General features: G+C 40.4%; 1 protein-coding gene across 1 annotated transcript in view; it reads left to right on the top strand.

Annotated features, from left to right (window-relative positions):
• The first annotated feature begins 3,470 nt into the window (after positions 1-3,470).
• The window catches only part of foxp4 (forkhead box P4), a 122,412-nt gene continuing 102,806 nt past the window's right edge, over positions 3,471-23,076 (top strand). Inside the window, exon 1 of the mRNA XM_036530926.1 lies at positions 3,471-3,945. The gene's annotated coding sequence lies outside the window, so the exon portion shown is untranslated. The remainder of the gene's footprint in view (positions 3,946-23,076) is intronic.

Genomic DNA, 23,076 nt, shown 5'->3' on the forward strand with positions numbered 1-23,076 from the left:
CATGTTTATGTAGCCAGTTACAGTTAAATTTAATTACCTGTCGACTTTGATAATTATTACCCCGATTAACCACAAGCTGACTGTAAAATGCTGAGAGGAAACGGGTGAAAGTGGTGGAGAATGTTTTTTCATACATAAAATATTGAGAAGCACTAAAACCTGGAGCTCTACCCTCCCCCCCCACCCACATACACACACACATACACACAAACACAAAAACCATAAGTGGGTACCCAAAGTGGGTACTCTGAAAGATAATCAGTTGTTCCATCCATTGTGTGTATATTATGAAATGTATTTAAACTTTCGGACTCCATGAGTATGGAGTCACCCTGTAGTTAAAATTTCCAGGGAAAGTGCTCAGATGAAAGTGCCAAATGCACATCCAGACAATATCCCTTACCTTGGTTATGCTATAAATGCTTGTCATTACCAAACAAACACTTTCCTTTGGCTGTACCCTCTTGCAGAACCACCTAAGACGTCTTAAAACCTGGAGCTGTGTCCTGGCCTCCTGTGTCCATTGACGTGATGCGCAGGCAGGCAGGCCCTGAGCCAGTCTGTTTACTGCTGTGCCTGTACAAAACAACATCAGCATTGCCTGCATGTGACTCTCCCTCCTCGCATTCCACTCCGCTGAGAGAGGCCAAACAAAAAAAAAATAAATAAACAACAAACAAACAGACAAAAACAAGTCTGCGCTGTCCACATTCCCCTGGGCTCCACCGAGTGCTCCGCTCTCGCTCCAAGCAAGCAGGGCGACTGGCTGGGGGACTGGACGTGTCAGCAACAAACAAATATTCTTTATTTTCCTGGTCTTCTCCTAAACTATTTTCAGACATGAGTGCTTCTGCAGATGCATACTGTACACGCACACAAACACACACACATATGTACGAGTGTGCGTGCACACACACACACCACACTTACACACACACCACACATACACACACACACACACGCATACAAATATGCTGGAGTTCCTTTCCTTACAACATGGTGTAGCCCTCTGAGCTCCAGTCAAACAACTTGTCCATTTGCATTACAGATTTTCCATGTGCTATTGAAAAATAGCCTGGCAGCTATGTGGCATTCTGAAAAGAATCGTGGGGGATCTAAGGCTGGGAAACTCAGACAGGCCTTCCTCCGAGCCTCCGTCATCTGACATTTTGAAAGCACAACACGTAATGTGCAACAGTTGCGCTCTGGAGCAGGTTCTTCCCGGTGGCGGGCAGGGCCGATGATTGATAGGGCTGCAAACTACAGTAGATTCAAAAACAATTGGCTGAAATGGCGAAAGGACACTCCCTGTAGGATCTCATACGATAACCTGTGTTTACAGCACTTATCACTGCTCACGGGTTGTCAGTGTAGATGATATCTTCACGGTTCAGCAGTAATGTATTTGTAGTGTAACAGAACTGCGTGGCCACCGGCCCTCTGAAACACGATGTCTTCCAAGAAAGAAAAAAAAAACACCTTGTACAGAACTCAGAGCTGCTCTTATGAATGACATCAGAAGTTTATCTTCCAGTTGTCATTTAACACATATCCTGTTAGGAGACAGAACTAGATGTTAAGATTCTCTTTAAACTTGATGGGTATGTTGAAAATTGGCACCAAGGAAAGTGTTTCATTAGAAGCCCCCAGATGTACTCCAAATCAATGTCCTGTACACGGCAAATTCATATGTGCATTATGAGTCCAACCAAACACTCATACTTGAGTACTGTCTGGGTTTTATTTTCACCAGAACCACCTTAGCAGGCACTTAAGGCTCATTTTTGCCTTAGGATATTGGGGAAACAACCAGATAATGGGAAAATAGACTGATACCACTGTGCTCATAGAGATGGGCTGTGAGGTGAACAGATGCAAATCACAATTCCTTCCAGGAGACTCCAATTCCCATCATGCATCAGCGTTTAAATGTCTGTCTAAACAGTTTATTATCTAGTAACACGACAGAAAGAATTTCTTCTTACCCTTGTTGCCTAGTTCTTCACATTGTTTTTCACACTAAGTGGATATGCTGTGTTCCTTATGAATAGGGTCCCTAGAGGGGATGCTGGGGGTGTCACATGTGGTGCAGCCAGTTGGGTAATAAAAGATGAATTGTCAAAAAGCACTAACATTACGTTTTGGCACAGATAGCTTGTTTTTTGAATTTTTGTGTTTAACTTTGTTTAATGATTTACATGTTTGTTTTTTCTGTCAAAAGCATTACACAACTGAACTGTAATACTATAATGTATAGAATGGTCACAGATACATCTAATGCATCTCAGATCCCACAAACTGCAATTGCAGTTTTAATACCTGTGCTTAAATGCGTCTTCATTTGTGCCTGGCTTTTCCATTTGTGCAACCACGTTCAGAGGAAAGTCAAAGCCACCTATGTTGATTTTCTAAAATACCCTTATCTCTATCACTCCCTGTTTTCAAAGGTAAATGCCTACCAATATGTTGCTTCTTATTATACATAGCATGTGGGTGTGGGTCACTCAAATACATGTGAGACTGGAGGACCGACAGTGAGCAGGCGTTCTCAGATGTAAATTTATCACCAGGGTCCCATCAAAGGATTTTGCTGAACTTCAGGAATATGAAAGGAGACGACTCAAGGAAGCCGACCTGGCTTTGTCAGCCAGTGGATCACTTAAATAGAATCCACCGCCCAGCTCTTTCCCAGCGCGGTTAGCCTGTAGGACTATTGATTTCTTTAATGAATTTGTCTTGATTTACGGGAGTCACGGCCTATTGACGGATGAACATTTGAATGACTGTGTTCATTTTCTGATGTTAAAAGCCTAAAGAAAAGGAGAAGTGGATGAAGGAGACATTTGTTTTAAAGACAAATCCTCCCACAACTGCACACATTTTAAAATAATTATTAAACTTCCGTTCATGGCCATCCACAAGTGATTTTTAACAAATCACCAAAAATGTATTATGAGAATGTTTCCCACTGCTTACAATGACAGAGCACAATGCACTTCCAAAACATTTGAGGCAGACGGAGGAATATTTGTTATAACCTAAAAGAATACCGTAAACTCACTGTAGCACTCGAAACTACCAAACACATAAAGAATGATACATGAACAGTAAAATCTGAAAACGGGATGACACATCTAAATATATTATTTATTTTTTATTTTCCTGAGAATACAACAGTAGTTAACGGTTTCCTAAGGTTTATCGCTCCTCCGAATAACATCTGTTGCTCGTTGGCTACCACAATGGCAAAATTCAGTCCTGGATGCAAACAGAGGTTAAAAGATCACTGCCTCGGAGCCGCGAGCGCACATGGCACTTCGTTCCGCCTCCGCTGTTTTGTTATTGTGTTACAACAAGCGGCAGACAGGGGGAAATGTCGGCGCGCACCTGTTTTAGATGAATTACGGTAGACTAAACTGTCCCCAACATATCTCCAACACAGACACAACCCGAGTAATTCAACACTGATTTCTCTTCGAATGAGCAAGGGACAGACGAGATGCCAAAAACTCGAGCAAGAATCATCATCGGGACTTCTGGAAAGCTTACGTACTGAATAAAAGAGAAAAGCGAGAAAAATACAAGCCGGGGAGAAACCACGAAGAGGCATAAAAGCTGCGTGCTTTTTCTCCTCCAACTTCCAAGAGCGGTGACCATGCAGCCTTTGAGCTAGTGCACGATTATTGTTTCGACTTATCACCTACTGAGTGATCAGTTTGAGAAAGGAAGCTAATAAAAGCGAAAGGAAGAACCAATAAAGACGGTTGTGGCTGAAAGTAATGATCGTGCGATATTAATCTTAGATCAAGATTTCTTTTCCTCTTTGCGTTGCTTCTTTTTCACCGTTTTTGGAATCGCTGGGACATTTCTCCAAACCTGGAAGTGAAAAATCCACATGGTCCAGTCAGTCGCGTGAAAGTTGAGTTCTTCAGAATTTCCTAACAGGTTGATATACTATTCTTTTTCTTATTATTTACATTTGTACCATTAATAATGCTGCTCTCAGGCTTTTGTTCTCAGAAAGTGGCCTTAAATTTGACTCGGGGTGGTGGTAACAATCGTGATAGCTACCTGAAAATGTTTTAACTTTTGTCATTGTTACAAACGCGAGCCTTGCCATCGTTACTTCATATTCAGTGATAGCCTATTGAATTGTTTAGGTTATTAATGAACGCACGTTTTCCTCCCGTCTCAGACATAACACAGTACAATTGTGAAACTTTGCACTGCTTCAATTTCATGAATAACTTTACAATATTGACATTCAGGGTTTGAAAAGGCGTCAAGAAACTCCATTCGGAAATGGTAACTATTCGATGAAGTTCTAAAATGTTGTCTTGCTCCCCCGTTTGTACACGTTGTTTATAAGGAAATTTCTTTACTAATTTCTTCCCACTTTAATAACTTGTTTTCAAAACGCTATTGAAATACGAATTATTTTGTCCGCCAATGGAGCAGTTGAGGGTCCGGGGGGCGCGGAGCGCGTGCAGTTCTTGGATGGTTGTGGAAGGTGTCAGTGTCAGTAATGGACGGTCATGAACAACAGTAAATTTTAGATGTGGTAAGTTGATTTGAATGCAAATTCCGGGTGCGTTGATGTCCGCTGCATCTGTCACGCCGAATGAAGAGTATTTAATATTATTTTATAAAATTGAGAAAAGTTGTAATTGCTTGTGGCGATTTTCATACGCATCCAAAAATATGCAATAGTATACTTTTAAAAAATTGAATTATTTTGGTAATACAGTCGACAGCCATTCAGATAAAGGCCTTATCTGGCATATGCTTTAAAACATACTGAATGGTACTTAAACATGCATTAAAATGATGAATATTGATTATTTTAAAAGAAACCACGATATATTGAATAGGCTAGTATTAATTATTATATTGAGTTCAGCTGTTTTGTGTGATTTTGTTAAAAATGTATTTTCAAAAAATGGGGATGATTATCTGAGCTCCAATTCAAAACAATTGTTAACAATAATTTTAAATGGTTTTGAAAAAGAGACAAAGGGTGTCAATAAAGAAACACATTTCGTAAAATATATAATATTGAACTGGAAATGCAGGTGGTCAAGCTAGGGTTCACTATCGAGTACTTTCCAGGGAACGTGGCAATTGGTCATCCCTTCACATGCAAACAGTCTTACTGAAATTTATACTGCGAAATTCAAACTTGGTAAAACAAAGCGGGATGTCACAAGAATACGCTTCGAAACTGACGTGAAGTTGCTAGCTGTAATTCTAATTTTACAACTCCCGTATGTCTAACTATTTATTTAATGATATTAACAGAGTGAAAACACTGACATTAAAAACAAACAAATAAACAAACTAAACTATTTCTGTATCTTCAACAGTTTGGCAAACATTCATAAATTATTTAACTGTTACTTTAAGTTGTAAAAATGATTCTTGAAAAATATGAATGAAAAATGGGAAACGTTGAAACTGCCTTTTTAAAATTCAAACTAAATCGTCTAGATTATTTTATCGTTTTTACTTATACGTTATACTTGTTATATAATTTAAATGTTCAGCCGAGTATAACATTTAAAACAATGATGGGATATCGTTTTTGAATGAAATGTAAAGTACCTCACGCACAAAACGGAATAGTTGTGTGTTCAGCAATGTGAATTAAAACCGTTGTGCTTCAGAACGAACAGATTTGTAATACCTATTTTCAGTTTCCGTTTTTGCAAAATGAGGGGCCGGCTGTTTCTCCAGTGCTGTTTCTTATCTTCAGAGTATGCATGCGTTAATTCGTTTATTTGTTTGTCTTAAAGTGTACTGGGAATGTTTGAAAGATCCTGCTTTCTGTAAACATAATTTCTGCACGACGTTTGTAATTGATGTTATTCATTTACTTTGTTTCACTCACATGCCGAAACAGAGTGCATGCAGCTGATATACCAGTTTCTTGAAAAATAATAATAACAAAAAATAAACTTTTTAAGTTGAGCCAAAACATGTAAACCGTCCGCGTGTAATGAATCGCCGCTTGAAAAGTTAAAATATGCCACGTGAACTTGAATGCATTCTTCAATTAAGAAGAGAAAGGCCGGGCAAATTGACGATTAATTTATAGCTGTCTGTAAACATGTGGCTTAGAATATTTTTCCAATAACCGCAAGTACTGCATTCTGGGGGTGACAAAGCTGTTATTACTCTTTGATTGATGATAGATGAGACAGTTTGCACAATTAATTTTATTTAACGCAGTGTCTTATTGTTTCCCTTTGTAATTCCTATTTTTGTACTAAGTGAAGGTGCTAGCTGCTTAGGGACGCTGACAGCGTTTAGAGTACATGACGCCCTTAATTGACCAAAATCTGATGTCATTTTTATAGAATATTGAATTTAAATTAGCAGATATAAATTGTTACTTTTGGTTGACTTTTTATAATTCGTTCAGTTCAGTGTTCTGAAAGGAAAAAATAAAGCACTTAATCTGGTGGTGTGTGATTACAATTACATATTTGAAGTGGCGAGACCTACCAGATTGTTCATAATCTTTTCTTTATGAATAGCATTAGTTTCAGTGTTTCAGACTTTCTCCTTAGATTAGCAGACAAAGGTACCACTTTCTCAATGGATTTTTCTGTTAAAAAGTTAATAACATTCCACTCAGACTTTTTAACAAGTGATAAACATTTATCCACTTCAGAAAATATTTTTGTTTTGTAGATGCTTTAGATTAATCCCCACTCAGACCTCTACTTTTGAGTTCAGTGTTAATGAAAAGCTAAGCATAGTCGTAGATGTTACATAGAAATATAATTTTCATTGTACCGAATCTTTTGTTGTTGCATGGTTTGTGCTTTTGCTCCATTGTGTGCAGAGGAGAAATATTTAAAAGTAAAGTTTGACACCGTGATAAATCTACGGCACATTAAGTGCAGACATGTAACCAGCATTTATATAAGCACCTTGGACAATAAGAATAAAGTTTATTATGTTAGAGAAAATTAGTGTTTGTAGAAAATACTGTGCACGTCTGTCCATCTAAATTATTACAGACATCCCTTGTGATGGTATAGAAGCATTCCCTGATTTGAAGAAGGAAGTGAATTGCTGGACAGGTAGGGGAAATAAGACAGAAGGGTTGAAAAGAGAACTGAAACCGCAGCAAAGAGAGGGACCCAAAATCCAGCAGAGGCGAGTTTAAAAACATCCTTCTAGGCAAGTAAGGGGACGTTTCTAATGCGAATAAAAAAATAAATAAATTGGAAAATAAAAGGAGATAGCTAGGAAGCTAGAAGATGTTGAAAGACTGACTTTACGCTTTCATACTTTCAACATGTTGTATGTGCATCTGAAACCGGTAAAAGCCCCATGTCTTTATTGAAACGGTTGATTTTTTTTTTTTCCCTTTCCCCCATTCACATCCTGTTATTTCTTACCTCTAAGACCCCAGCTATCTGTCGACATGCATTGTTTGATTTTGTTTTGGATTTTTTCTTCGCTGTAGTTTTTCGATGTGCAATTTAATTCTACAGGTCTTCTGCTGTTTTTTTAATGATAGAGCTGAAGAGAGGGTGGAGTGCTTATTTTGTCATTGTCTTGTTAGAGGAAATGTGTGATTTTTCTTTTTTTTAGAGAGAAAAAAAGACATGGTTTGTTGATTGGAAACTTTAGGTTAGTTGTGATGGTACACTTGTGTGCTTGCATTTGGGAGTCTTTAGTCTTTAATGCAGGACTGCTTGTACACCTGACCCAAAGGCAGGCACGTCCACTGCAAGTCTGGGAATTGTTTGAAAGGGTGGAAAGAGATTTTTAAGTTTTTCTGCTCCTGCATTCCCCCCCTCAAGGTGGGCATTTTTGCACATTGAGTTTATCTTGGTTTGATCAAAACCTGTCCGTAACCTTACTGACGGTGCATTCCTCTAAAGCAATTACCTGAAGGGGAGCTCTGTGTTTGGTCATGGGTTTTTGAGGTTTTTTTGGTGTGTGTGATTGTGCATGGTGTGTGTGCGTATGTGTGTACTCTCTCTCTCGCTCTCTTTCACATGAGGTCCTCTTAAGTGGACTGCAGCTTCGAGTTTATAATGTCCAAAGCGGGACATACTGAATAGTTTGTAAAGGACTCTGTTCTTCTGTTGCCCGTTATACCATTAAACACTTAAATCAATCATTTCAAAAATGATATCAAAAATTAGATGAGTGCATTTTCTGCACAAAAGTGTTTTTGAAGAGTAATGTGAACCTAACAATAAGTGAAGTTGTTTCATGTGGGATTTGATACAGACATGCTGTGTTAGACTGCATTTTAGCACTCCAGCAGAAAATCTCAGAAATCTAAAATTGTGTCATTTTAAATTAAAGCTGTAGTATGAAATGGAAAAGGTTAAATGTGAAATTTTATGGTCACCTGCCTCCGTGAATTCGTGGACTTTGCAAGTGACCAGAAAGCCTGGCCAATTTCACTGAATGGCAATTAAACATATGGTTTTAATTGAACGTGTTATTTGGGAACTTGGAAGCCGAGAGTTTTGTTTTGTGAATAATAAATTACGCACGTTTTCAGACACTGGGGCTGTTTCTATTACTGATATACCAGTGGTGTAATTTTTTCCCCTCTCAAGCCATACGAACCTTAAAGTGTACGGCACGCACACAAAGATAATTAAGCTTTATTACTGAACCGAGCATCACTGGCGGTTCTTAATCTGCAAAGGGGAGGGAAAGATCTCCCCAATTAAGAGACAGAAAAGATAAAGAGAAATCAGACATGTCATCCAGAAAGTATAATCTGGCCTTTTTTTTAAGGCTTGGGTTTTTGTCAGGGTTTGGAATGGGATATGTCTGCAGGAAATGTGCCAGCCCTGACCGTGTTGTTTGTACCACTGCTACTGTGTCTGTACTGCTGCTAGGCACAGCACAGAAGCCCAGTTAACAGTGAGTTGTCTCTGAGAATGACCTCTCTGAATCAGAAATCTGCCAAAAGGGAAAAGAATGCATAGTCGCATGGCCAGGAAAGGCAACTATACAGCAGCCAGCTGAAACTATACAGCCAGGCATCTTTGAGCCTCCCGAGTTAAATAATGGCTAGACAACATGTATATTTATTATTATATTTGGTTAGCTCCTCTTTTGTGCGCGTGTGTGTGTGTGTTTGTTTTTGGGGTGTGGACCACAGGAAGCTTGGACCTGTGTTAGCAGAGAGTGTTACCCCCTGTGTTCAGAGGTGATGAATGCCTCGCAGAATGACCCTGCTTATTGAGAAAGGAAAGGAAAAGCCTATTTCCGATGAGCTAGGGGAAAGTCGCTGAAGGAAAGGCAGGGGTGTCCGCCACGCGGAAATGACCACGTAGGAGTTAAGGGTGTTGGTCATTATTCTTTGTGTCCATTAGCTCAACCTCCCTGGAGAGAACTGGGCAGACAGTTTTTCGGTTTATGGTCTATATACTGGGGCTGGAGGCGCTGATACAGGTTGAAACGGTCCTCAGCGCATATCAAGGGTCTGCTCCGGGTTCCAAACTGTGCCGCGTCCAGCTGGAAGAGAGTTAACCTCTGAGAGGAGGAGCGGAGAGGCAAGAGCGGGCTCTGCCGCTGTAGGACATGCCTTGGAGTGGACATGGGTCCATCTTGCGATCCAAACGTCTCTGCACAGGAGCCCCGTCAGAGTCCCTCCGCCGGTCCCCCTCTCGCCCCTCGACCCACGGCGCGTCGCCTGCGAGACCACCGCTTTCAAAAGGAGCCCCTCCGTCTGAGTTGATTTGGCACTAATCAATGCAGGAGGCTGAAATGGTGTCTTAAGGGATGGCATCTGCAGTCATAAACTGATCCCAGCGGTCATCGAATCCGCTTCTGCTAACTTTGCATTCCGCCTGACAGCTGTATTTGTGCTATGGATTTTCTTTCAATCCAGGCGCTTCCCCCCCCCCTCCTCCTCTTCCTACCTCCCCTCCCCCCTTTGTGAGGTCTTCATAACATGGCTTTTGTATATTTTAAAACCCCAGTAAAAGATTGACAACCTAACACATCTATCAACAAGGGAGTGGGGGAGCAGACATTGGCAAACGCCTGCTTGGGGGAAAAAAAAAAAATCAGACAAAACTTTTCTGGAGTTCTTACTGCTATCATAAAAGGCTTATGATGGGTAGATGACAACTGTAGAGTGGAGATATTTTGAATGCAACTAAATGTATTGTGTGAACTTGTCAATACCGCGAAACATTAAGCACATCCTAAAACTGGATGCCGTTGGTGTGGGCTATTAAAATGAGGGAGATGAGTGGGAAGCAGAGTGATTTGGCACAAACGGTTAAGTGTGACGTTGGGCAAATGTGGAGGCATTTGCGCCGGGTCCAGAGGTGCAGTACCCGCGCCAATATTGCGATAACTCTGATCCTGGTAGATCAAATATCATTTCTCGTGTGTAATGGCACTCCAATTTTGGATGCTGTCAGGTGGCAGCAAGAACAACATAGTGTGGTCTTGTAGTTTTTATTTATCTGTGTTTTTTTTGGGTTGTTTTTTATTACATTTTTTTTGAGGGGGAGGTGACCAAATTCCAGCCAGCATGTCTAATTGTGGTAAACCTCGCATGGTTCTTAAGCCCTAATCTGCCCCCAGCTGTCGCAAGGTGCGAAAAATGCATTGGTATTTGCATTTGAAGCAGGCAAATGTGATACATCATCTGACAGAGTTATCCTCCGCCTGCGTAACCAAGAAATCAGACTTATGTTTTGCACTTTTGCGCTTCTGCTCAATTTTTTTAAACTGTGCTTTCATTGTGCATGAGATAGATGATTGGAAGGGAATGAATTTGGGGGGGGGGGGGATACAATGCGTATGTAAGTGTGCTGGTATTCCTAATTACCTAGCATTATTCTAAAGATAATTTGTTGATGATTTGCTGTATTGAGTCCCTCAAGCCAGTCCTGGTTGTAGATCAATTTTAGAATCAATGCGGAGGTGTTTTCTGAGACTTCCTGTCTGTGTGCTTCACAGTGAAGTGTCACGTACCTGTCTGAACACCGCAGACGGAAAGAATCACAGATACAGCTGTGTAGCAGAGTGGGACGCGGGGGAAGTTATGGTATCCCGAGTGGTCTGGGTTCCAATTTATCACCTGCCAGCATTTAAGTTTGTTGCATTGTCCAATGAGATGGGAACAGAGTCGAATGGCAAGGTTTTATTGGAGTGGACAGTCGACATGTCAGCAGTCTCTAGAGCCAGCTCAGGATGAAAATAATGTCTGCAGTCTTACAACTGTTCATATTCATGATGACATTATCTTGGAATTTTTAAAGAGGCATGCAGTGAATTAATGATGCTCAGCCATAAGATCAGTCAGGATGAAGAAGTATGGTTTTTCCCTCATTCTGTTTATCGGTGTTCACCATTGTCAAGTTTAAAATTCGTTATCTGTATATCTGTTCTCAACTTTTAATGCATAATGAAATATTTAGACACATTTGCAATTTTATTACATTTATCCTTGATAGAAAGCAGTTATTATGTAAATGTGTATGTGAAGTGTGTATAAAATAATTAAAGGAAATATAAGGTAAATGGAAACAAAGTATAAGCAGCAAAAAAAAAAAAAAAAACAGTTGTTACGTTAATCTTTTCTTCCCTATGGTTGTTGTATCTTGCTGTATTATAAAATTTAATGGGCCAGTGTCATATGAAATATTTTGTTGTTGATGATGATGATGATGAAAATAATAATAATAATTCAGAGAAACTAATCATGTAAACTCATTTATAAATTAGTTTTGTAACAAACAGTGTTACAATATAAACACATGACTTTATTTCTCAAGCTTCTTCCTAATATTTTTTTCCCTTAAGGAGTTGTGATTTGTGTCTGTAGGGAAGGCCCGTGACCGTTAGGTATCGTTGCCTTTTGCTCTCTGGCTCAGGGCCGCGGGCATTGTTGACCGAGGGACATCTGCCACTATATTATCCACAGCTGTTATCTGAATAATTGTGTAAACCCCCTCCCTCCTTCCTCCCCCCCACTTAAGAAAAAAGTCCTGGGCAGTACTTTCGTCTGTGGCGGCGCGAGGCCCGACAAAACCGCCTGCTTGTGCGATCTGTGCGCTTGTCAGTGACTTGCCTTTCCCTTGGTCACTGGAAGCACCTGACATTTGTAAAAGGATTTGAAATGTGCAGCCCTCTTCCCAGGGAAATAACCCCCCCCCCTCCCCTTCCCAAAAAAAGCCCTCTTGGATTATTCTGTCTATCCGGGAGTTCCTTAGGAAGAGTGAATTAGCCATTTTTCAAGGGGGAAAATATAGAGGGTTGCGCTTGGCTTGGAAGTGTTGGGTTTGAGCATGCAGAGGCTAGGGAGAAATGGTAAAAGGGGCTCCACACCTGTCCTGTCTGTAATTAGATTAAGGGGTTTTCTATGCCATGCCATATATAATATATACATATAATTATATTATATATATATATATATACTTTGTTTGTGTGGGCATTTACATTGTTGATCAGTTTTTCTGACCCTGTGTGTATAATGGGTAGAATATTTTGTTTAAATATGTGCTGTAATTTTTTCTTTTCAGATTGTTATATAGATTAAAAAAATTAAAAAACAGCACCAAGTTCTTGCACCTGATATGCAACACTTTTTTCAAATCATCCACTTTTTCTTTGTGGGGGAAAAACTATTCTTATCCTAAGCACAATACAGCAGATGTTAACAAACAAACCATTCCTCTCATACTTTGGCAGGTTAAAGTTTAGCGAAAGTGTTAAAGTTTGGGCTGCAGTCATTCGTGTGGCTTTTCCAGGTTCTGTCCTAGTAGATGCGTTTGATTTTTCAAAGGTGGTGAAAGAAGGGCAAAAAAGTTGACAGTTACCAGCCGTGCTTTGATTAAACTGCGGAAGCTCCTCATACTCTTGTCTGCACAGATTCTTTAGGAGACAGTCAATACGCTTTTTTTCCTCCTTGTGCAATTTTTTTTTTTTTTTGCCAAGTTGACTTTTTTCAGAGGTGCCTATACATTCCACTTCATAGCTGGGGGGGGAGGGGGGGGGAGTTGATTGGAATATCTCTAGAGCTGGATCTACCTTTTTGAAGTGCTCTCTGGGACTGACAAATCATTTTTGGCTGAGCTCATTGATATTGTTTTACGGGGTTATTATTTTTCAGGTTGGGAATCCGGAAACCTGCACACATGCTGCCCTGCGAACCCATTTTCTCCGTTGAGTAGAAGGCTTAAATGTACTCTCTAAGTGTTCTTTTCACTGCCTTTTGGATCACAAGTAGGATTGTAACTTAAAACTGAAGCTGACTTGAAGTGCCACAGTCCTTTATCAATTTTTTCTGTGAACAGAAAGCATTTTCTGTTAAAGCACCTTACGTTTTCAATTAATTTGTCGCTGCGTCATCCTTGAACCCAAATTGGAGGGGGGGTTGACTGAATACCTTAATTAAAATTGAACTGACAACAGAATTAATGTTCAGGGTTTGCACATATATATATTCCGTTGATTGAAATAAGGTGCCACTCAACTGGAAGGACACGACTTTTCATTTCATTCATCAAATGGAGCTTTTTTTTTTGACATGTCATTTCTTGACGTGATGTTGTAAAATATGTACTAAATGCCCAAAATATACAAGAGAGTTTACAAAGTTTGAGTGAGAGGACAAACAGAGTAGGAACACAAGAAAAAACCAAAACTAAACGATGACGTGTTTGATTGTTTTGTTAAATAATTTAAAGAAAATATTCAAGTTTAATGCTGTGTGGAATTTATAAGCATACAGAAACTGGCATTCTCATAAAGGTAGTGAAGGAAACAAGAACAATGTGGCAAACACCTGTGCAAAAAAAATCCTTAGAATATAGGCAGAAATGCAGTAGACTCATATGCGGTATGGCCTAATGTACCATATGCAATATTACACGCAAGTGTTCATATTTCGTCTTTTCCAGTTGTCTGCTTTTAAAGAGAAGGAGATAATATTCACGACCTATATGATTGGTCTTAAAAAATGAAATCATCAGGAAGTTATGGGGAGAGGCAGAGACATTGCTAAAATAAGTCAAATAGTTCAGGCAAATTGTACACTTGCATTTACACTGCAGTTTTAATCATACATTCAGTACTGTTCTCAGTAATGTCGCTATTTCTCCTGAAGGAAGTTGAATGACATTCTCAGGTAGGCAAACAAAAAAAAATCTTTTTCAAAGCTTTCATTAGAAAGTCCAGAACGTTATGACCGTTTAACAGATTCAGCCATCCTTTCTTTCTGTCTTTCTTTCTTTTTTCATTTTTCCAGAATGAGGTTTCTTTTGAAGTATTTACAGTCTGCTAGTAATGGAGAAAACACAAATGTAGCTTTGCTTCAAGGACTAACGACATTTATTATAAGCCTTAAGGAAAGCCATTGACTCTTGGCAAAACAGGCTTCACAATACCAGTGAAATCTAACAGAAAACGAGTCATTGGAGAGAGCTGTGAAGGTCAGTTTTATTTTATGCAGTCTATCACTAATTTGCTGTTTCTTGGTTTAACTTGTGTATATAACCAAGTGGAGGGGGTTATTGGCATCCTTCAGCGCAGAGGAAGAAAGAAAGAGGGATGCATATATGTCATCAAGAATTTTTTGAGAGCTTTTTCAAAGTTTGCCTGCAAACTTTCAGAGACCGTGGTCTGAGTGCATCTCCTGGGCCCTCGTGCTAAGGAGCCCTGTGACAGCAGTTTCGTATTTGCTGTAAGTATGCTGTCACCATTACCTAGTGAGGCTTTGCAGTCGAGGCTTTTTGGTTTCCATTTCCCTGGCCGGGGAGAGCAGACGGTCCCTAGTAGCAATGCCATGGCTAATTTCAAAAACACAGCCCTGACTTCTCCCCTAAACGGCGTCTTTTCATCCCCTCCTCAAATAAAATTAGCCGCTCCCGTGGAAGATCGTTTTTCAGTGGCTCAACGCTGTGGTTTGAGACTTCCCCTTCGTCTATTAGCATATTGTCAGAATGAAACGGCTGCACAATTTGATGGTTAATGGGATGTAGGCCCTTCTTTTTTTTTTAAAGTAACTGATTTGAACTCTGGGTGACAGAGGTCAAGTTCAACCCAGAGGATGTTACATTTTCTCTCTAACCCCAAATTTATTAGGGAGCCCCAACAGGGACCCTGGGAAAAAAAGGTGTTATTTAGCATCATCCTAAATTTGAATTTCTTCTTCTTTCCTTTTTCTTCCTCCCACAGGGTTAATTGTGGAGGAAATGGATAGTTCTTTTCAAGTAATTGTGGCTGTGAGACTCTGAACTCCTGCTGTGGGGGACCGCAGCGGTTCTGACTCAGACAGAATGACAAGTTGGGGAGGGGGGGTGCGTAACCCCCACGAGGTGACCACATTAAAGGCTGCATGGACCATGAGTGATTGCAAGCCTAGATCTTTCATGGCAAGGCGAGCTTTGCCCTGATCGTTCAATAAATTGGCTAATCGGGGTAATTGACAAAACTCCCATTTTGCCCAGGCACTGAGGCACAATGCAGCCCGGCAACTGGTGACCACGGCGACCACAGCAGTGCTGCCTAGTATTGGCGGCACCCTGCTTCATGCCTTCCTCTTTGCAGGCACCCAGACTAGATCCTCTGCTTTGAGCTCCTTATCTCTTAGATCAATGAACAGGGGCCAGAGCTGCAATTCCTTGCAATGCTGCTCACAGGGCTGCATGGATGGTGGATTTCATCACTTATCCCTCTTGTTAATTACTGTTAGGTCCTGTCCAGCAGAGAGGGGCGGAGTCTTAAAGTGGGATAAAAATGGCATGGTGTAGGTTATCATTAAGATGAGGAACTGTTCTCTTGTGTCACTTTGTGTAGTGTAGGAGAGACTTTCTGCATATAAAGGTGGGTCTCGCAGTATGTAGTGCTAGATTCGAGTTTGGCATGTGTGAGGTGGCACCTGTTCGACATGATTGCAGTTGACATGTTTGGACCTGATGTCCTCCTTTCTGATTCGATTCTGCAGGTTGTATTGTCGGATGGAGGGGCTTAGTCTTAGGATTCGGGGATGTCTGTCGTTATTGCGAAAACAAATTCTGGATACTGTCTCAGTCCATTTTCATAGAATTCGATTCCCCTCATTCATTTGCCATACTTTATCTAAAAAGTTTACATGGACAAAATGTTTGAATAAAGTTTGTATTTTTTTCAAGGTTATCTGAGATCACAAACATCTATTGTATTGCATTGGCATTCAAAAAGCAGCTGTCTGAAAGAAACCTCCAGTTTGAAGCCCTTCCAAGTGTACCATTCAAGTTTAAGATGTTGACAACTTTATTATCTACAAGGTTTTAAAAACTAATATCATGCAAAATTCCCCCAGGTCTGTTATGACTTTACTGCTCTCCTCTAATACCCAACAATACAGTATCCAAGTAATCTAAGAGGGCTTAAAGGGGACGACTAAAATTAGGGTTTGTAAGGGTCATATTTCCTGTACCCATTTATTTTAACTGTTCAATTTTGTTTGTTCAGCTTTGTATTTTTTGTCAAGGAACCATGAATTATTTCCCCCATTATTTTTTGGTGTTATCCTTCTCTTGTGAGAAAGTCAAATTTTTGATTGTCAGATGTAAAAGACTGACTAAAAATTACATTTATCCTCTCTCAGGAGACCCCTGCCTGTAGCATCATAATCTAGTGATTTTTTTGTGGACTTAGGTCCCTGGATGTTTTAATTGGACTGGAGTTTATAGTACCTGTAGCATCTGTAAATTCCATTTTGAAAAGCATGTCAACCAGACACCTTCCACCTCTCCCTGTTTTCCATGTCTGTAATGGAAATATTGAGGATGCATTTAGTATTATACTCTCCCTCTCATGTCTCCCTCTCTCTTTCTCTATCTCGCCTCCTCTCTTCCTTTCTCTCTTTCTCACTCTCCCACTCACTCTCTCTCCTTCTCCCTCTTTCTTTCTCTCTCTGTCCCCCTCTCTCTTTTTCCTGTTAATGAGAATGTGCTAACGAGAGTGAGAGATCTTTTGGGTATAGTACAATTTATCAGAAAGGCGAAGGTTTGAAAAAAAAAAAGCCCTTCAAAGAAATTCTATTCTTCTTATTTTTAATGTTTCATGAGACATTGAAAAGTTTTATAACGTCATGCTGTCTGAACAGTGCAGAACAGAGAGGCGTCTAATCACTCTTCACAGAAAAATGACTTCCAACCAGATTTAATTAACTGATAAGAGAGGCTTCAAATTAATTTTTCAAGGATGTTAGATTTTGATTAAGAAACTCCTAAAAGAAATAGACGAATAATCAATTTTTTAATCAACTTACTCAAATGGTAACTGGTTAATATGGTAATTCTGGCAATTAGGGCAAATATTGTAGAGCAGCAGTTTCAATGCATCCCCTTAAAGGAATTATAATATCTTTACATCTAATTATCATGGTTATTTAATTTTTTTGTGTGGCTACCTCTCAATTTCAGTATTCATTTTTTCATCTTCTATTAGTTGTATTCAAATGAGAAGTTGGAAACCTTAATAATGTGAAACTTTTTGAACACCGAACCCTGAATGGGCACTTTCACTAAATCCTTATTGGATAGATACTGGGGAGGGGGGAGGTTTTAAATGAATCTTTGGTTCGTTTCCATTTAAAGTAGAAATTGTTCTCAAGATTTGTTAGAAGAAGGTTTTAATGTTTTTTTCATGAATTACTCCTCTTCACACATTAATTTATGGCAGTGAGCTTTTATGACTGGCCGATTATTCATAAGATATAATTTTTTCAAACTGATAGGTTGGTGAAATCATATGAAAATATTCTAAAGAGGGGAAACGCCAAGTTCCCAATGCTACTTTGTGGAAGGGAATTTCTACTTTAAATGGTCTTTCAAAATTACTGTATGAAAAGAAAAATGGAACCGGTTACCCCAGAAATCTTGAGTAATTTGTTCTTTATAGCTACTTCAAGTGGGGAAACGGCAGCCGAACAAAGTGTAAAGGCACTGTCAGCATCTCTGAGGTTTTGGCCATCACTGGGCTGAATGTTCTTGGAGCAAAACATTCTGGAAGGCTTTTGACTTGATTGACAGCTTGTACCTGAAATGTATCCGTCCTTTTGCTTGGACTGCCTTTTAATCAGAAACTGTGGGTTGTGCCCCGTTGTCTGGGTTCTCTAGTTCAACTCTGCTACAGCTTAAAAATTTAAGGACAGTAGACATTATGAGAGCACATTCACCTGGCATATAAAATGCACCATGCCACTGTAACAGAGTCCTTCAAGTGATGCTTGCTTGTGTACAGATTTATTTTAAAATTGATCTGCATGAGCGCTATGAGAGCACTCCTTTTTATTGAATTTGTTATATAGTATGAGAATGTTCTTTCTACGGAGTAAGATATTTGGAAACATGCTGAGAAATACAGTAAACCCTGGTACATAGCCAGGCTTTTAATGTGTGTGACATCGTTTTCCATTTGAATTAATGTGCAGAAGTGGCCGTGTGGCTTTTGAATAGTGCAGACTGGCAAAAACTCAATATTGAACGTAGATATTCAATTAGCAAAACTCATTAGCAAAACTTGGCGTTTGTTGTTGTTTTTTTTTTTCCTGGCTCCGAATCAATGGTTTTGATATGCTAATTAGCGAGTAATTTAATTTCAAAAGGCCGCAATTAACAGCGCCGTTGTGGACACGATGAAGTTAAGCAGCGTAATCTAATTTGCATTAGTAACGAGCGGGGAGTAATTAGGGGACTAATTAGACACTTCAGACAGCACTTGTGTTTACTTTCTTAATGAAGTGGAGTTTTTTCAAGGGAGCCAGAGTGCGCCTGGCATCACGGCGGTGACAGGAAAGCTGGCACTGGAGGAAAGTGGCATATGGCTTACAGATCGGCTCTAATTACACAACTGGTACCAGTCAGGTTAGCAGCCAGCGCCACGTGTCATTGGCCCACAATCCGCTCTCAAGTACCAATCAAAAGCACCCTTTTCAGCTCATTAACAGATACCACGGGGATGGGAGCTCTGGTTCGGCGCGTGTGTCGACACCAGTGGACAGGAATGAACAAGCCCTTCTGGGAGCGTGCGTGTATTGTGTCTCTTACTTGGCTAGTTGGAGCCATCTGAATATGCGCTAATGAAGTCATAGGAACAGGAGTAAAACCAACCTTTCATCCATGTTAACGGCCCCTTTTTGTGTTTATCCTTTGTAATAATTTGCGGAAAATTTACAGCAGCTTTACTCCTTTTTTTTTTTTTGTTGGCTCCGCCCATCTCTCTTCTTAACCATGTGGCAGATGGTCTCTTGTTCAGGGTCCATGGAAAGTTTTCCCTTGGAAACCAATCTGCCCTCAACTTTGGGAGTGTTGAAGAAATACATTGAAATTGGGTCAGAAACTGTTGACACACTTTTGAGGGACCGTACCCTGTCAGCGCTCTGCCCATTAGAAAGGAAAGATCTAATGCTGCACATAGGGGGTGGGGTTGGGGTGGGCAGAGGGATGGTGTGGGGGGGTGCATTTTTGCCTCACCTCATGAAAGATGGTTTCTATCTGTTTTGTCTGGACTGTGTATTTTCCCTCTTTTTCTGGGAATAAGCAGACTCTTTGATTAAAGGTTTGTGGATATTTGGCCATTGGCTCGGTAAACAAGGAGGTGTTATTTTCTCAGCCCTTGCGTCAATAAGAAGCCCTGCTTCTCTTTAGTAACCAGGCAGCTGGCAAACATTCCACAGGCTTTTCCAGGCTTTGTCCACTGGGCGAGTATAAATTATAGTCTTGCTTTTGTTGAGAATTAGTAGCCTTAAAGCGACCGTGCACAGATTACTTTTTTTGTGGGGAGTGAGACAGTAAAGAACATCACTTTAAAAGAAATAAATATGAAATCCATAACCATGATAGAGAATTTAGTGTGTATCAGGCTGGATACTGTAAAAAATGTTAGCTTCCTGGTCAACATTGTGGCTGAAACCAACTGAGTGTTCATTGGCTTTGTTCTAATTGAAAGTTTTGTTTGTTCATAATGAACATGGAGACTTTTAGAGAGAAACATTTGCTGATGCAAATGCAACATGTAACCCAAGTGTCCCCAAACAACAAAAGTTTGGAAACCTGTCAGGCTCTCTTGAATGTGGTTTACTGTTTCAGATTTCTTATGGATTTGTTTTCGCATACAATTAAGCTGTGAAGTTGCCAGTCTTTGGGAAGGGTGGGGCTGTAGGTGAAGGAAAGGGCAAATGTGATTGACAGGTTTAAAGTGGGTGGGATTAGAGTTTTGGAGCTGTGAGGGCGTATTGTTTGTGGAGCCTAAACCTCTTCCATATGCTCCACGAAGCTCACCATTTCTTAATAATATTGAAACCACTGACACCCCCTTTTCCCCAAAAAATGCACACACTTTCATTATTAAGCAGTAAAACGTATTTTCTCACACAACTCCTTTTATTTTATAATTGCATTTAATTTTTATGTGTCCTTTGGAATACACTCAAACTGTGAATGTACGTGGGGCTTTTGATCTGTAACTGAAATATGAACTGCACCATTTCGTTACTGAAGGACTGTTGTATTGGCCACGCCTTGTGAGGTTGAGGTTGCAGAAAAAGAACTGGTGGGTTGGCTGGTGGGGGTGGGTGCTTGGTTAGTGTCTAAAAAAACCTCCCGTCTCAAGTTTGGCTTGATTCTCAGTGACCGGCCTCAGGCTGATGTGCCTGAGCAAGTTTCACCTTATTGGTTCTGACAGGCATGAGGAGTTAATTAATGTGGCAAACGGTTGCAGCTCGTCAGCTTGAACTTCATTCACCCGGGTACGGTTCGCTGTGTGGAAAACAACCAAAAAACAACGACAGACTAATGAACAGGCAGCATAAACTGTGAACACACAGAGTCACAGCGAAGCACAGGACCCCCCCCCTCCAGTATCAAGAGCCCAACATGGGGGCCTTAACACAGGTCCGCTGCGTTCGCACCCGGACGATCTTAGCTGGGCGAAATTACTCACAATTACTGAGTCCTGAAATGATCAAACGGCCGAGTCTTAGCAGCCGCGGTCAAACAATGGCGGAGGCTGCGAGTGAGGGACCCGCAGAGCCCACAGCTGGTCCGGCTTCCCCAAATCCCAAACATTATTGTTTGGAGGGAGAGAGGGGATAAAAAAACCACATGCGGGAGAGAGGGAGAAGGGGAGAAAGAGGGAAGGGAATTGTTTATTCGCAGTCCGGGCCGCGGATGACGAGCACCTTGCTTGTACTGCATAGGCTAGCGTGACACGTCACAGCGTTTTACCAGTTTAAGAGATGCCAGCTTCAAATATTTAACCGACCGCCGCGCCGCATGTCGTTCAGGTTAAAGAACTAGGTTTACTCACACGCGCTCCACCGGGACATGTCCCACCTCTTCCATTTTAATGGGAGCCTATTCGACGGGAATGTGTGGATAGCATGAAATAAGCTTCGCTGTGTCTGGGGAGTCATAGGTGAACATTCTGAACATTTCTCTAACTTTCTCCTCTGAATAAAAAGGTTAGGGGCTTTGCGCTTTCCTGGAAATGAAAGCGCTTTGTAAATGGGGTCAACTTCCAGGTTAGCGAGAGCAATGTGGATTTCATGTAAATGACATTCTGCCTTGCAAATTTTTTCCCCCCATCCTGAAATTGTATCTTTGAATGGATTGCAGATTTTAATAGAATGGCAAAACCTTACATCTTTTTGCCAAGGATTTATATACCTTTGATAAAAGCTATTCAAAATGGGCTCAAGCAAATGTAATGCATTTATGGGTTGGAGTGACCATGAGCTCTTTCCCCTCAAGTCTCCTCACAATGATGCATGCAATCGTGCATACACTTACATGCACACGCTCACACACACACATACTTTTTGGCATGCCTAAATGTGTTTTATTATTAATTTGTTTTGTGGTGATGCTGACTTCTGAATTGTTGCAAGTGTGAATGTGATTTATTCTTTGTCAATACACACTCACACCCTTTTTTTGAAGTGTTGCACAAGTGTTGGGTTGATTCCTTTTTTTTTGACAACACACATGCATACTCTCTCTCTCCGTCTCTCTCTCTCTCACACACACACACACATGCACTTTGGATCATGCACCTATTTACAAATGCAGTAACCTTTCCTGCTGCCCTCTTGCTGTGATAGGTTTACAGCCACAGTGAATGTCTCTTCAGTGCTGATGAATTACAAAGAAAATGAATATTCATTACTGGCAGAGTGGGTGCCATAAGTGGCTTGGTTTGTATTGATTATTATGTGTTATTTAAGTACCTTTTATTTTATTCAGTGAAGTTAAGGACCCCACCCTCTACCCACCCCTTTCACTTTAATCTGGAGTAATTTGAATGGAAAGTGGAGCTTTTATGTATGAGGCTTGTTCTGATTAAGCTATTCGTAGAGGGAGCGACAGGTCTTATCTCTGCATTGTGTGCAGTTAAACAAAGATAAAGTTTGGCACTCTTTGTCATAGTTTTGATGCGGCGTTTCATGTTTTGAAGGTACAAAACGAGATTTCAAGGTCAGGGCATGGGGGTGGGGGGGCTGCAGGGGGGGTGCTGAGATTACAAAAGAAAGACGTTCTTTTTTTTGTGTGAGGATGAAAATAATGAAAGCTTGCCTCTTTGTGCAGTTTGGTTAGGTATTGTGCAGATTTAATGCTCTGCATTAACCTCTGCAAATTTTATGGAGTTTCTGCACAAGTCCGAGTGCGCGCACAAGGGGGATATTAATTTATAAACCATTCACAACCCTCGGTGTGCCAAACTTTTTACTTAAGACGGAACTTAAATTGCCTATAGAGGTAAATAAATGACTTTTATCGATTGAAATCGGTGGTTTAAAAAAAAAAAAACAGACCTTATCTTTTTTTCTTTTTTTCTACTCAGAGAGTCGCAAAGCATTTCTAATAAAGAGTCCATATATTACAGTAGTAAAATATATCTTTTCGATGAGTATCATGCAGTATTGAAACTAGAGAAAAAAGGTGGCCCTCTGGGTATCAAAAGGTGTCCATCTGACAAAGTGAGTCCAGTAGAAGATGGAGCACCCCTGATAATTCCTGCTGGAAGTCAGAGGCTGTATTAAGAGCAGATAGATTGACTGATTTTTTATTATTTTTTTTTTTT

Source organism: Megalops cyprinoides, chromosome 6 (assembly GCF_013368585.1).
Source record: "Megalops cyprinoides isolate fMegCyp1 chromosome 6, fMegCyp1.pri, whole genome shotgun sequence".
Lineage (NCBI taxonomy): Eukaryota > Metazoa > Chordata > Actinopteri > Elopiformes > Megalopidae > Megalops > Megalops cyprinoides.